The sequence below is a fragment of the Macaca thibetana genome, chromosome 1 (genome assembly GCF_024542745.1).
Source record: "Macaca thibetana thibetana isolate TM-01 chromosome 1, ASM2454274v1, whole genome shotgun sequence".
Classification (NCBI taxonomy): domain Eukaryota; kingdom Metazoa; phylum Chordata; class Mammalia; order Primates; family Cercopithecidae; genus Macaca; species Macaca thibetana.
Genome location: NC_065578.1, coordinates 151,277,222 through 151,293,233, shown reverse-complemented (window position 1 = coordinate 151,293,233; position 16,012 = coordinate 151,277,222). Strand labels below are relative to the sequence as shown.

The 16,012-nt window shown below is 39.5% G+C and overlaps 1 long non-coding RNA gene across 1 annotated transcript in view; it reads left to right on the top strand.

Moving 5' to 3' along the window:
• LOC126948743 (uncharacterized) overlaps positions 1–14,043 on the top strand; it is a 21,836-nt gene extending 7,793 nt beyond the window's left edge. The window contains exons 3-6 of the long non-coding RNA XR_007723511.1: positions 600–667; positions 11,839–11,924; positions 12,012–12,081; positions 13,902–14,043. This is a non-coding gene — a long non-coding RNA (uncharacterized LOC126948743). The remainder of the gene's footprint in view (positions 1–599; positions 668–11,838; positions 11,925–12,011; positions 12,082–13,901) is intronic.
• The last annotated feature ends 1,969 nt before the right edge of the window (positions 14,044–16,012 follow it).

The following is a 16,012-nucleotide window of genomic DNA, read 5'->3' as shown; positions in this document are numbered from 1 at the left end:
AGAGAGAGATCCTGTCTCCAAAAACAATAAAATAAAACCAAACATGTTCTTAATAAATATTCATTAAGTGCGTATATTTTTGCAAGAGATGGGGAGAGAGACTACAGAAGTCCCCTGGTGGTAAACTAACCCTGAAAAATCCTGAATAAAGCAGTGGTCCACATGAGAATTAAAGGAGTTAAGTAACTCTATTTTATATATTAATCAGTAAGTATTTACTAGGTGTTTGCTATGTACCCAGAACTTTGCTTCTTCCACTCTATTTGGGGGACAGAAAGCTAATATAGAGGAAACTTTTAATGAGCTAATCAGTAAAGTGTGGGTAGAATTTATGTAGGTTGACAGGAAGCCCTCCCAAGTAGGAGAAAAAGCAAGGAGAGTAAAATCGAAAATGAGTTTGATATGTCTAGGAAACAGAGAGGTTAGTGGCCCATTGTGGCAATGGTTTAAAGTGAGTGAGAGGTGGAAAACTAGAACATTACGTAGAATGAAACTAAATTGTAGATAATTTTGAAAGTCCTAAGTAGAACTTGCTCTAGCGTGTGTTTTGCAGATGCTGTTATTTCTCCCAATATCCATTCTTTCTTTCTTCCTTATAGGAGGATTTTTTTTAAGTTCAGCCTATGGACAACAAAAGCATGGACTACATTTCCCAGAATCTTTTGCGGTAAGGTCTGATCATATGACTATAATCTGGCCAATGAAATATAAACAGAAGCTGTGACTTCTCTAAGGTATCCTTAGAGGATGAGAGACACATCTTCCTTTTTCCTGTTAACTAAATAGGGATTAGGAAATTGGAGCCCAGGTAGCCATTTTGGACCTAAGATGGAAGTCACAAGCTAGGGAGAGCAAACAGCACATGTGTAGATCCCTGATGATCAGGTCATCCTAACCCTGGACTGCTTTCCTCTGGTCTCTTTAACAGAAGAGACCAGAGGGAAACCATGAGAGAGATGTAATTTTCTATCTTGCATAAGCCACTATTGTACTTTGTCATGTATAGCCAAGCCTAATTATAACTAATAAAACATGCAATTGAAAGACAAAAATGTAAGGGATTATGCATCAGGCACCATTCTGGTTGCATCTCATATAAACTCCATGTGGTAATGGATTAGTTACCTAATCTCTCTAAGCCTTTGTCTCCTCTTGTGTAAAACAGGAAGAATGTCCCTCAAGGGTAATTGTGAGGTGCAAATTATATTAAATATATTAAGTATTTAGCACAGTGCTAGTGCATAGAATACTCTTAATAAATGTACCTTTTCTAAGTATATACAGGGGCACATCAGCAGACCAATATGGGACACAGTGATATCCGTGGAAATCCACATCTAGAAGGATATCCACATCTAGAAGATTACCATGACACTAGTGGGTATTATGATTTGGAAGGTGAATAGATTAGAAGTGGGGAAATGTCTCAGAAATCTCAAGTCTGGCCTGTGGCATTAGCAGTGGAACTGAAGTGGATATTTATTGAACCCCTTTTTAGATGTGCCAGGCACATTCTAGGAGTCAAATCCACAGTGATAAACAAAACACACATGGTTCTTACGCTCAAAGAGTTTACAGGCTGGTATGGGAGTCAAACATAAAACTACTAATGGAAAATTATAGAATGACAAACTAAGGTACATGACCTGAGGGAAAGGAACAAAATATTCTGAGAGCTTGTATTACAGGAACCTAATGTAGTGAAGTGCAATTAAGCTGGGATATGAAGGATGAACCTGAGTTAACTAAGAGAGGCAGAAAGTACATCCTCTGAAGGGAAATGAAGGGCAAAGTTCATGTGGTGAAAAAGATCACAATGAATTCTCAAAATTAAGATAAAACTAATGCACCCACAGTGGTGAGTCCAAGGGGAGCCTAGTCTGAGATGAGCTGGAGAGGTAGGCAAGAGATACACTCTATGGGGCCTCGCAGACCATCATAAAGGGTTTTATTCCAAGGATGACTGGAAGGTGCTGGCAGGTTTTGAGCAGAATCCTAGGGTGTCCAACCATCCCAGTTTGCCTAGGACTGAGGGATGTGAGACTTTCAGTTCTAAAATTGGAGCAGCCCCAGGCAAACCAAGGGATTGGTCACCCTTGTAGTTATATGATCTGATTTTTTCTGTAGGAAGGAAGAAGTGCAATTGATAAGACAGGAGATTATTGCAGTATCCAGACAAGAGAGGATGGTAGCTTGGGCTAGGGTGATGATTGTGGAGTTGAGGAAAAAAGGATGGGCTTGAGAGAAGTTTAGGGGTAAAATTGGCAGGGGTAAAATTGGCAGGACATAGTGAGAGATGGAAATGCTACTTCTAAGACTGCATGGATTAATTCAAATACAAGAGGGAAATCTAGATTCAAATTCTACATAGGACTACTCTATATACTCTTGAGCACTAAAATACTGGGGTCTATGTAAGAGGATTTTGCCTTATCCAAAGTACAAGCGTACCTCTGAGATAATGCAATTTTGGTTCCACACCACTGCAATAAAGTGAGTGATAAAATATTTTTTGTTCTCAGTGCATATAAAAGTTATGTTTACATTATGCTGGAGTCTATTAAGTGTAAAGTAGCATTATGTCTTAAAAAAATACAAACCTTAATTTAAAAATACTTTGTTGTTGAAAAATGCTAACAGTTATGAGTCTTCAGTAAGTTGTAATTTTTTGCTGGTGAATGGTCTTGCCTCCATGTTGAATGGCTACTGGTTGATCACAGTGAGGGTTGCTGGAGGTTGAGGTGCTGTGGCAATTTCTTAAAATAAGACAACTATGGGCCAGGTGCCATGGCTTACACCTGTAATCCCAGCACTTTGGGAGGCTGAAGCAGGTGGATCACGAGGTCAGGAGTTCAAGACAGGCTGGCCAAGCTGACGCCGTCTCTACTAAAAATACAAAGAAATTAGCTGGGCGTGGTGGCACGCGCCTGTAATCCCAGCTACTCCGGAGGCTGAGGCAGAGAATTGCTTAAACCTGAAGGGGCAGAGGTTGCAATGACCAAGATCGCGCCACTGCACTCCAGCCTGGGCAACAGAGCAAGACTCCGTCTCAAAAAAAAAAAAGACAACTATGAATTTTGCAGCATTGATTGACTCTTCCTTTCATGAAAGATTTCCCTGTAGTATGCTATGCTGTTAAATAGCATTTTACTCATAGTGGAACTTCTTTAAAAATTGGAGTCAGTCCTCTCAAACCCTGACGCTGCTTTATCAACTAAGTTATGTAATATTCTAAACCCTTTGTTGTCATCTTGACAATGTTCTCAGCATCTTCACCAGGAGAAGTATATTTCATCTCAAACAATTACTTTCTTTGCTCATCCATAAGAAGCAATTCCTCATCCATTCAAGTTTGATCGTGAGATTGTGACAATTCAGTCACATCTTCAGGCTAGTTCCCTTGCTATTTCTACCATGTCTGCAATGACTTCCTCCATTGAAGATTTAAATCCCTCAAAGTCATCCATGAGGGTTGGAATCAACTTCTTCCAAACTCCTGCTAATGTGGATATTTTGACCTCCTCCCACGAATCACATTCGTAATGGCATGCAGAATGGTGAATCCTTCCCAGAAGATTTTCAATTTACTTTGCCCTAATCCAATCCATCAGAGGAATCACTATCCATAGTAGATATAGCCTTATGAAATATATTTCTCTACAATAATAGCACGTGAAAGTCAAAATTACTCCATGATCCATGGGCTGCAGAATGGATACTTTGTTAGCAGGCAAGAAAACAACATTAATCTTCTTGTACCTCTCCATCAGAGCTCTTGGATGCTCAGGTGCATTGTCAATGAACAGTAATATTTTGAAATGATTTTTTTTTTCTGAGCAGTAAAATATTTAGTAAGCTATGTTATAAATACATGCACTGTCATCCGCGCTTTGTTGTCCCATTGAGCATAGAAAGAGTCAATTTAGCGTAATTCTTAAGGGCTAGAATTTTCAGAATGGTAAATGAGTATTGGGTTCTGCCAAGTCATCAGTTACATTAGTCTCTAACAAGAGCCTTAGCCATTCTTTGAAGCTTTGAAGTCAGGCATTGACTTCTCTCTAGCTGTGAAAGTTCTAGACGGCATCTCCTCCCAATATGAAGCTATTCTGTCTACACTGAAAATCTAGGGTGTAGTGTAGCCCCCTTCACCAATGATCCTAGCTAGATCTTCTGGATAACTTGCTGCAGTTTCTGCATCAGCACTTGCTGCTTCACTTTGCACTTTATGTTATGGAAATGGCTTCTTTCCTTAAACCTCATGAACCAACCTCTACTAGCTTCCAACTTTTCTTTTGCAGCTTCCTCACCTGTCTCAACCTTCATCGAATTAAAGAGTTAGGGCCTTGCTCTGAATTAGACTTTAGCTTAAGTAAATGTTGTGGCTAATTTGATCCATCTAGACCACTAAAACTTTCTCCCTATCTGCAGTAAGGCTGTTTTGCTTCCTTATTCATGTGTTCACTATAGTAGCACTTTTAATTTCCTTCAATAACTTTTTCTATGCAGTCACAACCTGGGTAACTGGTGCAAAAGGCCTAGTTTTTGGCCTGTCTTGGCTTTCAATCTGCCTTCCTCACTAAGCTTCATTATGTCTAGCTTTTGATTTAAAGTGAAAAATGCAACTCTTCCTTTCACTTTCACTTAGAGGCCATTGTAGGTTATTGGTCTAATTTCAATATTGTTATGCCTCAAGGAATAGGGAGGCTCAAGGAGAGGAAGAAAGATGTGAATGGCCAGTTGGTGGAATGAACAGAACACACACGTTTATCGATTAAGTTCACCCACCCTCTATGGACAAGGTTCCTGGAACCCCAAAACAATTACAATAGTAACATCAAAGATCACTGAACACAGATTACCATTACAGATATAATAATAATGAAAAAGTTGAAAATATTGTGAGGATTCCCAAAATGTGACACAGAGACAAGAAGTGAGCACATGCTGTTGGAAAAATGGCACTGTTAGACTTGCTCAACGCAGCACTGCCACAAACCTTCAATTTGTAAAGACTTGCTCAACACAGTGTTGCCACAAACCTTCAATTTGTAAAAAGCACAGTATCTGCAAAGCACAATAAAGTGAAGTGCAATAAAACGAGGTATGCTCAAATAAACTCTCTGGTCTGAACCTTAGTTTCCAAAATCAAAGGCTATAAAGAAAAGTTATGTCTCTTTAACTTGCTGCCTTTAGGCATTTCAACCACCTCAGATCAATGTGTTCCCCAAGGAAAATGATCTTCTTTATAGCCTAACAACCACACCTAACCCCACACAGATTCGCTAGAAATGAAGCCAAGAAAATCTTTCACCTAGATATGCTCTAAAATGTTTTTTCCTCCTGCTAGTAAGTGTTCCAGTTGTTTCCATGAGCTACTTATCTAGGTTTTATTGGTATGAGAACTGTGCTTCTGGACACACTTGCAAATATTCATTTGTTCTATCAGATTTCTAAACTCATGCACTAAACATAGTGAAGGAAATTATTGTTTACTTATGGTTATCATTGTGGTTTTGTAATAGCTTTAACATTCTTTGAATATGTTTTACCTTTTTAATCAGTATAACAAACAGCGTATATGAGGGGACTGCAAAAAGTTCATAGAAAAATGGAATTAAAAGATAAAATAAAACATACAAACTCTATTTCTCAAAATAAACTCCATCACATTCAAGACACTTTTATCAGTGATGATACCAGCCATTTTGTCCACCTCTAAAGAACTGAGGGTCCTGGGAACTTAACCATGTCAATGCAGTCTTTTTACATTATTAACTGAAGAAAATGGGTGCCCTAAGATTGTTAAAGGTTAGGAAACAAAAACAAGTCAGAAGGAGCCAAATCAGGAATGTAAGGTGGATGTCTAAAGATTTCCCATCAAAACTCTCACAAAATTGCCCATGTTTGATGAATGGAATGAGCGGAAGCATTGTTGTGGTGGAGAAGTACTCTCTCGTGAAGCTTTCCTAGGCATTTTTCTACTAAAGCTTTAGCTATCTCTAAACATTCTCATCATATATAAACGTTGTCATTCTTTTGGCCCCCCAGGAAGTCAACAAGCAAAATGCATTGAGGATCCCAGGAAACTGTTGCCATGATCTTTACTCTTTTTTTTTGAGATGGAGTCTCACTCTGTAGCCCAAGCTGGAGTACAGTGGGGCAATCTCGGCTCACTGCAACCTCCACCTCCCAGGTTCAAGCAATTCTTTGCCTCAACCTCCCGAGTAGCTGGGATTACAGGTGCCTGCCACCATGCCTAGCTAATTTTTTTTTTTTTTTTAATGGAGACAGGGGTTTCACCACCTTGGCCAGGCTGGTCTTGAACTCCTGACTTCATGATCCACCTGCCTCAGCCCCGCAAAGTACTGGGATTACAGGCGTGAGCCACTGTGCCCGGCCTGACCTTTACTCTTGACTAGTCTGCTCTTGCCTTGACTGGACCACTTTAACCTCTTAGCAGCCATTGCTTTGATTGTGCTTTGTCTTCAAGGTCATACTAGTAAAGCCATATTTCATCTCTGGTTACAATTTTTCAAAGAAATCCTTCAGGATATTGATCCCACTTATTTAAAATTTCCTTCAAAAGCTCTGCTCTTGTCTGCAGCTGATCTGAGCACAACAGTTTTGGCACCCATTGAGTGGAAAGTTTGCTCAACTTTAATTTTTTTTTTTTTTTTTTGATGGAGTCCTGCTCTGTCACCCAGGCTGGAGTACAGTGGTGTGATCTCAGCTCACTGCAACCTCTGCCTCCCAGGTTCCAGCAATTCTGCTGTCTCAGCCTCCCCAGTAGCTGGGACTACAGGCACATACCACCACGCCTGGCTACTTTTTGTATTTTTAGTAGAGACGGAGTTTCACCATATTGATCAGGCTGGTCTCAAACTCCTGACCTCAAGTGATCCACCCACCTTGGCCTCCCAGAGTGTGGGATTATAAGCATGAGCCACCACACCTGGCCAGCTTTAATTTTTCAGCCAGAATTATGTAAGCCAGACCAGTTGCGACGTCTATGGTGTTGGCTATTGTTTGCGCTGTTAATCATTGGTCCTTTTCAATTACAGCATGAACAAGATTATTTTTTCCTTGAAAATTGACATGGATGGTCTGCCACTGTGGGCTTTGTCTTCAACATCGTCTCAACCCTTCTTATTCATAACATGAGCTATCCACTTGTAAATTGCTGATTTCTTTGGGGCATTGTCACCATAAACTTTTGATAAGGCATCAATGATTTCAACAACATTCTTCCACTCAAGCTTCACCATAAATTTGAGGTTCCTTTTTGCTTCATTTTAGCAGAATTTGCTCCACTAGGGGCTCTTTTCAAACTGATTTGTTTTCATTTTTTCACTGGGATTTTGAGAAAATCAAACTGATGTGTTAGCCTTCTTAGTGCCTCAAACTCGATCCTGTTCAGACACAAACAAGTTAGTACAAGTTTGTTTCAGTGAAAAAAAGTTTTGAAATTCATGCATAGTTTTTCATAATATGCATTTTTCGTGAACTTTTGGAAGACCTTTTGAATACTTTTTTAATTGCAACACTCTTTTTGCACCATAAAACTAATTAGTGGCTTTACCATTAAGAGGTTGAGCCAAGCAAACAATAATAAAAAAGCTTTGTGTAGAATAAAAATTTACACTTAAATTACTTTTTTGCTTTCTTTTTCTCCATTTGTATTTATTTAATCTATATTTAATTTAATATATTTAATCTGTAATAAGCCCACAGGAGTACTTCTTTGTACTGTTTACGTCAATGAAATACATATATATTTTCTTTGCAACATAATAATTAGCACATCTTAATGTTATTATGTATTACTATAAAATAGCCCAATTTCATCCTGCAGCATTTAGTCACTTTAGCTTGAATTAACTTTATTGTAAAATACATGAAAAATAATATGAATGAAATTATTCTGAAAATCTTATGATTGTGACCAGTATACATTTAGATTACTTGCATATATGACAAGGGCAGATATGTTTCTCTCTACTTTTAAAAGGTGGTGATAAATCCAGCCTCCAGCTCTGGCATAATTGATTAAGTCAAAAAGCTAAAAGGACGCCCCACCATCTAGGGGCTCCAAAGAAACAGATTTAGGAATTATATAGCATCCACTCTCAGGGTCACCTTGGACCTGGTCACCACCCAGAACTGCTTTGATTATGAAATCTTAAGCTCCATTATTCAGGCCTCTGACCACAGCCTCCTGGTCTTCTATTTCTTACTCCCTCACTGTTGCTACCTTGAAACACCCTACTCTTCTTTCTCCCACTCCCTATCTCTCCCCTGGGCTTTTATTACCTCACTTGTCACTTTAATAACTCACTATTTCCTTTAACTTACCTGTTCCCTAGTCTATTTTTTTTGAGACAAAGTCTTGTTCTGTTGCCCAGGTTGGAGTGCAGTGCCGTGATCTTGGCTCACTGCAACCTCTGCCTCCTGGGTTCAAGAGATACTCCTGCCTCAGCCTCCTGAGTAGCTGGCATTACAGGCGCCCGCCACCACACCCAGCTAATTTTTTGTATTTTTAGTAGAGATGGGGTTTCAACATGTTGGCCAGGCTGGTCTCAAACTCCTGATCTCAAATGATCCACCCATCTCAGCCTCCTAAAGTGCTGGGATTACAGGCGTGAGCCACCGCACCCAGTCTCCCCTAGTCTTTATATTACACCTGCACTACAATATGAGAGATGGCCCTGAATCCATTTTCCTTTTTTGTCATACTCATATAGGGATGTTGGGCTCAGTTGAAAAAAATCACACAACTCTGTACAGAAGGGCAACACAATACAATATGGCTTCCAAACTCGATTAGGCCCTGAGTGACTTGGAAAGCCTTTTATAGCTCCTTGATCAGCTTCCCATCCTATTTGTCTCATTTCAAATACGATGTCTTCTTTACTTTAAACTTCAATCTAAATTTTCTCTCCTCAGTCTCAACAAAAGGACTTGTCTTCTGACCCCCAACTGGAAACCTATTTTCAACCATCTTTATGAGTTTTTGATCAACTAGATAAGTTGTAATTCATGCATCTTAAGACACATTAAGCAAAAGAGTTACTAGAAATTTCCTCTGATAGAGTTTGGCCGCGCATGATGGCTCATGCCTGTAATCCCAGCACTTTGGGAGGCCAAAGCAGAATTTCTTGAACCTGGGAGGTGAAGGTTGCTGTGAGCTGAGATGGCACCACTGCACTCCAGCCTGGGCAACAGAGCAAGACTCTGTCTCAAAAAAAAAAAAAAGAGATTTTGGGTATTTGTCCCTACCCAAATTTCATGTTGAGATATAATCCCCAGTATTGGAGGTGGGGCCTCATGGGAGGTGTTTGGATCACTGGGGTGGATCTCTCATGAATGGCTTGGGCCATCTCCTTGGTGATAAGTGAGCTCTCACACTATGTTCACAAGAGATCTAGTCTTTAAAAGTGCATTGGCACCCTTCCCCACCTTGCCTGCTCCTGCTTTTGCCATGTGACATGCCTGCTCCCCCTTCACCTTCACCATGATTGTAGGCTTCCTGAGTCTTCCCTAGAAGCCAGGCAGATGCCAGAACCGTGCTTTCTGTAAAGCCTTTAGAAACATGAGCCAGTTAAACTTCTTTTCTTTATAAATTACCTAGTCTCAGATATTTATTTATAGCAATGTAAGAATGGCCTAATATGTCCCCATTTTGCATTACTATTTTTTTTTTTTGAGACGGAGTCTTACTTTGTTGCCCAGGCTGGAGTGTAGTGGCATGATCTCAGCTCACCACAACCTCCACCTCCCGGGTTCAAGAGATTCTCCTGCCTCAGCCTTCTGAGTAGCTGGGACTATAGGCGCACACTACCATGCCTGGCTAATTTTTGTATTTTTAGTAGAGACGGGGTTTCACTATGTTGGCCAGGCTGATTCCAAACTCCTGATCTCATGATCTGCCCACCTAGGCCTCCCAAAGTGCTGGGATTACAGGCGTGAGCCACTGCATCTGGCCTTGTATATTTTATTTGGAGAAATCTCTATTGAGATGCTTTGTTTTAATTGGATTATCTTTTTACTGCTGAGTTGTAATATCCTATATATTCTAAATGCAATTTCTTTATCAGGTATATATGGCAAATATTTTCTCCCATTCTGCAGATTTTCTTTTCACATTATTTTCTTTCTTTCTTTCTTTCTTTTTCTTTTTCTTTTTCTTTTTCTTTTTTCTTTTTTTTTTTTTTGAGACAGAGTCTTGCTCTATCACTCAGGCTGGAGTGCAGTGGCACAATCACAGCTCAGTGTACCCTCAACCTCCTGGGCTCAAGCTATCCTCCTACCTCAGCCTCCTGAGTGGCTAGGACCACAAGTGCACACCACCACACTGGGCTACTTTTTTTTTTTTTTTTGGTAGAGACGAGGTCTTGCTATGTTACTCAGGCTGGTTTCGAACTCCTGGACTCGAGCGACCCTCTAACCTTGGCCTCCCAAAGTGCTGGGATTACAGGCATGAGCCACCACTCCTGGCTTCTTTTCACTTTTTGGGGGGTAAAGCACAAAACTTCTAATTTTAATGATGTCCAATTTATATTTTGTTGTTGTTGTTTGTGCTTTTGGTGTCATATCTAGGAAAGCATTGCTTAATTCAAGATCACAAAGAGTTACAGCTACATTTTCTAAGACTTTCAGTTTTAGTCCTACATTTTGAATAAATTTTTATATGTGGTACAAGATAGGGAGGTATCCAACTTTGTTCTTTTGCATATGGGTATTTAGTTTTCCCAGTACCACTTGTTAAAAATACTATCTTTTCTCCATTGGATGGTCTTAAAACCCTTGTCAAAATTCATTGACCATAGATGTGAGGACTTATTTGTGGTCTCGCAATTCTATCCATTAATCTGCATGAACTATCTCTCCTTATGCCAGTACCATACTGTTTTGATTACTGTAGCTTCATAGTAAGTTTTAAAATCACAATATGTGAGTCCTCCAACTTTTTTCTTCTTCTTCAAAATTGCTTGGCTATTCTGGGTCCCTTGAATTACCATATTAATTTTAGGATCGGCTGGTTGATTTCTGTAAAGAGGCCAGAGAGAATTATGGTAAGGATTGTGTTATATCTATAGTGCTCTGGGGAGTATTGCCATCTTAACAATATTAAATCTTTTCTTTTTTTGTCTTATTTGATTTCTTTCAACAATATTTTGTAGTTTTCAGAATACAGGTTTTATACATCTTTTATTAAATTTATTCCTAAGTGTTTTATTCTTCTTGATGCTGTTATATATAGAATTGGTTTCCTAATTTCATTTTCACAGTTTTCATAGCAAGCATATGGAAATATAAATAATTTCTGTATATCAATCTTGTATCCTTCAACTTTGCTGAACTCATTTATCAGTTCTTATGGTTTTTAAGTGGCTTTCTTAGGATTTTTTTATATAAGGTTATGTCACCTGCAACCTGAAGGTTCTTATGGAGGATTACAACAACTGTGGTGGGGCTGAGCTGGGGGTGCTTCATCAATCTTTTCAAAATAGTGATGTGTTTTTTGCTGAAAGCTTTTCTTTTTTCTCATTAGAAAAGATGAATCCCCTAATAAAAATTATTACTAACTCTTTACATATTACATTTCAGCTGGCCACAGCTGAAAAAACATGTTTTACTTTTTACCGCAAGGGTTGCACTTATCAATCTGCACAAACACATGAGACCATGATTCCAACAAACTTTCAGTATTGATCTCTTTTATTCAGGAGGCATTGTGGTTTATGGAAGAGCTTGGCCTCTGGAATTGGGAGGCTGGTTTTCAATCCAGCTCTATCCATATTATCAGTGAGACTAAAGCTCACCCAACTCAATTCACAGGCTTATTGTTGAGAGTCCAGTGAGCTACCTCAGGCTTTTCTCTGTGGAATGACTGTTGCAGAGAACTGCAACTCAGAAGAATAGAGGTACCAGAAGAGGCCCTGGGGCAACGCTTACTTTTTATTTTAGTCAAGTCACTTCCTGGGTTTCACTGGGGACAATTCCTTTCCTAGTTTAAAACTGTGATGACGTTCTACTTCATTGAAGAAATCCTCCAATGCCAAGGGTGGATCTCTAAAGAAGGTATACCCAGATCTCACCCAGCCTAGTACTTGCAGGCTGAAGAGTATCTAAGGATCTGTGATGGGAAAATCATAGTAGTGCTCAGGAAGAAACAACAGGCTGTATAGCCTTATCTTAATCACAGAGCCAAGGCTTTGTCACCAGGATGGAAGATTAGTGGGGGTGGGGGGGGCGGAGGGAGGGAATTCTATGCCTTATCATAACATCCATTGTATTAGCTGCACCACTGCTTTCTTCTTTAATATGCAATTAAAGGCTGACTTTAAAAGAGATAAATAACATGTCAATTTTATAATAGCCAAAGGCAATAACCTTACCATGTGGTTTCCTAGCAAGGCTCAAAAGCAGAGTGGCAGAAGTAGGGCCCTAGAGTCAGATTGTCCTTGGGTTCCAATCCTGGATTTATCCCTTAATAGCTATATGACCTTGGCAATTTATGTAACCCCATTTCCTTATCTGTAAGGAGTATAATTATAGCAATTCATAGGAATTATTGTGAGAATTGAATGAAATATGTATGGTGCTTACCACATGATAAACACATGATACATTTTAGCTATTGGTAGTATCCTTCAAGGCATTTAGTTGATTAAGCTAAGAAAATGCATTGGCTTGAAGGAGGGTAGGTGGACAATTAGAAAATTTAATTTTTTTCTTTTTAAAATAAAAAAATTTAAAAAATAAGAGATGGAATAAAGATTAAAAGGTTTCGAGTTTTAAAATTTTGTTTAAGATGAAAAGAAAATGCATTGGCTAATGAAAGCATTATAATTATGATTCTTTTGTTTGTTTTTGAGACAGGGTCTCTCTGTGTTGCCCAGATTGGTCTTGAACTCCTGGGCTCAAGGGATCCTCCTTCCTCAGCCTCCCAAAGTGCTGGGATTACAGGCATGAGCCACTGTACCCAGGTACATTATAACTTTTTTTTTTTTTGACAGAATCTTGCTGTGTCACCCAGGCTGGAGTGCAGTGGTGCGATCTCAGCTCTCTGAAGCCTCTGCCTCCCAGGCTCAAGCAATTCTCCTGCTTCAGCCTCCCAAGTAGCTGAAACTACAGGTGTGTGTCACCACACCCAGCTATTTTTTTGTATTTTTGGTAGAGATGGGGTTTCACCATATTAGCTAGGCTGGTCTTGGACTCCTGACCTCAGGTAATCTGCCCACCTCAGCCTCCCAAAGTGCTGGGATTACAAGTGTGAGCTACCACACCTGGTCATAACCGATTTTTAATTAAAGTACACTCCCAATGTTTTTCAAACTTCAGTATACATTACAATCACCAAGAATGTTTTTGTAAATGAGAATTGCCAGGCTCTAACCTCTCCTGTCCACACTCCCTGAATTTCTGATTCAGTAGTCAGTGGCAGGTCCCATGAATCTGCATCTGTAGCAAATACTCCAGTATTCTGATTCAGGTGACTCGGGGATACTTGTTAAAACTAACTTTTTATTTTGATATAATCTCAAATTTACAGAAAAGTTGGGAAAACAATCCCGAATTTTTCACATATGCTTTACCAAGATTCATCAATTTTAAATATTTTGCTATATTTGCTTTATCAATCTTTTTCTCTCTCTATATATATAAATGTTTTCCTAAATTATTTGAGAGTAGGTTACATATCATCTCTATAGCCTTTAAAACTTCAGTGTATATTTCCTAAGAATAAGGATATTCTCTTTACACAACCACTGTTCAGTTATTAAATTCAGTGAATTTAACATTAATAAAATACTTTTATCTAATATATAACACATATTACAATTTTATCAATTGTCTCAATAATGCCTTTTATAGCTACTTTTTTTTTCCCCATACAGGATTCAATCCAGGATCACATGTTATATTTAGAATGACATTCCTTTTTTCTCCTTCAGTCTGGAACAGTGCCTCAGTCTATCTTTGTTCTCTATGACATTGACATATTTTAAAGAATAAAAACCAATTCTTTTATATACCATCTCTTATTGTGTGTTTGGCCGACATTGTCTGTTGATTAGATTCAGGTTATGCATTTCTGACTGGAATCTCACATAAATGATATGTCCTTTTCAGAGTGTTGTCTCTGGAGACACTTGATATCCACTTGCTTCTTGTTGGAGAGACAAACCACACTTAAGAAATATTTGACTACTTCGAGAGATATTTGACTAGCCACTTTCCGCTCTAAGAAGCCTCAGAATATAAAATAGTAAAAACAACAACAACAACAAGACTTCTCTCCTGAATGTTCTGATTGATTGTAATTTGTTAAGGGGCTTCTTTAACTATTGCCTAATTACTTTAGAATATGATCACATATTAACCACAACTGCTATTACATTGAAAACCACGACACACCTTCATATTTTTTAATAACTTAGGCAGTTTCCCACCTTTCCCCCCAACCATTTCATTCTTAGTAACTCTGGATCATAACATTTATTTCCCAGTTAATACAGGTAATCTATGGGATGTGTCATATGACATAACTAAATCAGTTGATGTATTTTGAAGCTGGTAGAAACCACTTAATTGCTTACATCACACATTTTACAATATGCAAGCTTCCTCTTCAATGGTGTGTTTGGAAATATTCACTTATTTTTTGTTTAATCCCTAAAATATACTTATCCATGAACTGTAATTTTTATCATATCACTTAAACTTCCCTGTAAAACTTTTAGCCAGCTGCCTCAGTGTACCTACTATGTTCAGACTATATATTTCTCTTGGAATTCAGTCATTTATTTATCTGAAAAAGTTCAAGGACTGAAGAAGAATATGATTTAAGTCTTAAAGAAGCTAGCATTTATTGAGTACTAGCTTTATGCCAGCCACTGTTGAAACGGGAAAAGTTCCCTTGTCCCCCTTGCAGGGAGTGTGATGGGGGTGTGGCTCACTTCTTCACTGCCCCGCTGCACAAACTCCTAGGGGAGCATACAGACGGGCAGGCTGTGGGGCTCCAACCTCAAGGCAACATCTAGGAGTGAATGTTTACAGCTGAAGCCCCAGTGGGTGTGTGTTACAGGGTGCTCTTTTAGTTTTGCCACCTATAGGCCGCTTGTGTTAACCAGCTCAATTAGACCCTCTAACTTGTCTTAAGGACAGAGGGCTTTCTGTATCCTGGGTTCCTGCCTCGGTGTACTGGAAGAATTGGATCACATGTGGGCTTGGAGAATGAGTGCAAGATTTTATTGAATGGAAGTAGCTCTCATCCGGTGGGGGAGCCAGAAGGGAGATGGTTTTCCCCTGGAGTTGGGCCGCTGGGCAGCCCCAGATCTCCTCCAACTGCCCTGGGCAAACCTCTGCCTCATCCTGCCTGTTGATGGTCTATCAGCATGCCAGCATCTATTGATGTGCTCTTCTGCCAGTGTGCTCCCCTTGACATCTTTTCACCATCCAGCCACTCCTGTCTTCTTCCGCTGATGTGTTCCTCTTGATGTCCCCCCGCCTGTGTCTGCCTGCTAGCGTCTTGGGAATTTTTATAGGCACAGGATGGGGTTGTGGCAGGCCAGGGTGGTCTTGGGAAATGCAACATTTGGGCAGGAAATGCCTGTCCTCACCTAGGTCCATGGGGGTGGAACCCTAGCCAGGGACCATGCCCTCCTCTACCCAGCGCTTCCCTTCCCCAACCCCCATTCTGTATCCTTTAAAGGGACCACACTCTTCCCTTCCCAGCACTTCCATATCACTATTACATATTACCTCACACCAACCAGAGAGGAATGTTTTTGCTGCCACCATTTTGCAGACAAAAGAACAGAACTAAATAATTTGCTTAACACCAAACAGCTAACAACTGATACAACTAGGATTTAACCCTAGGTCTGATGAACTCTGAATAAACTCTTTCTGGCTACATCCTATAAAATCACAGTGATAAGGATAGAGTGAAAAAATTAAATTCACAAACTTCAGAATTCCATAATTAGGGCATGCAATCTAAAGT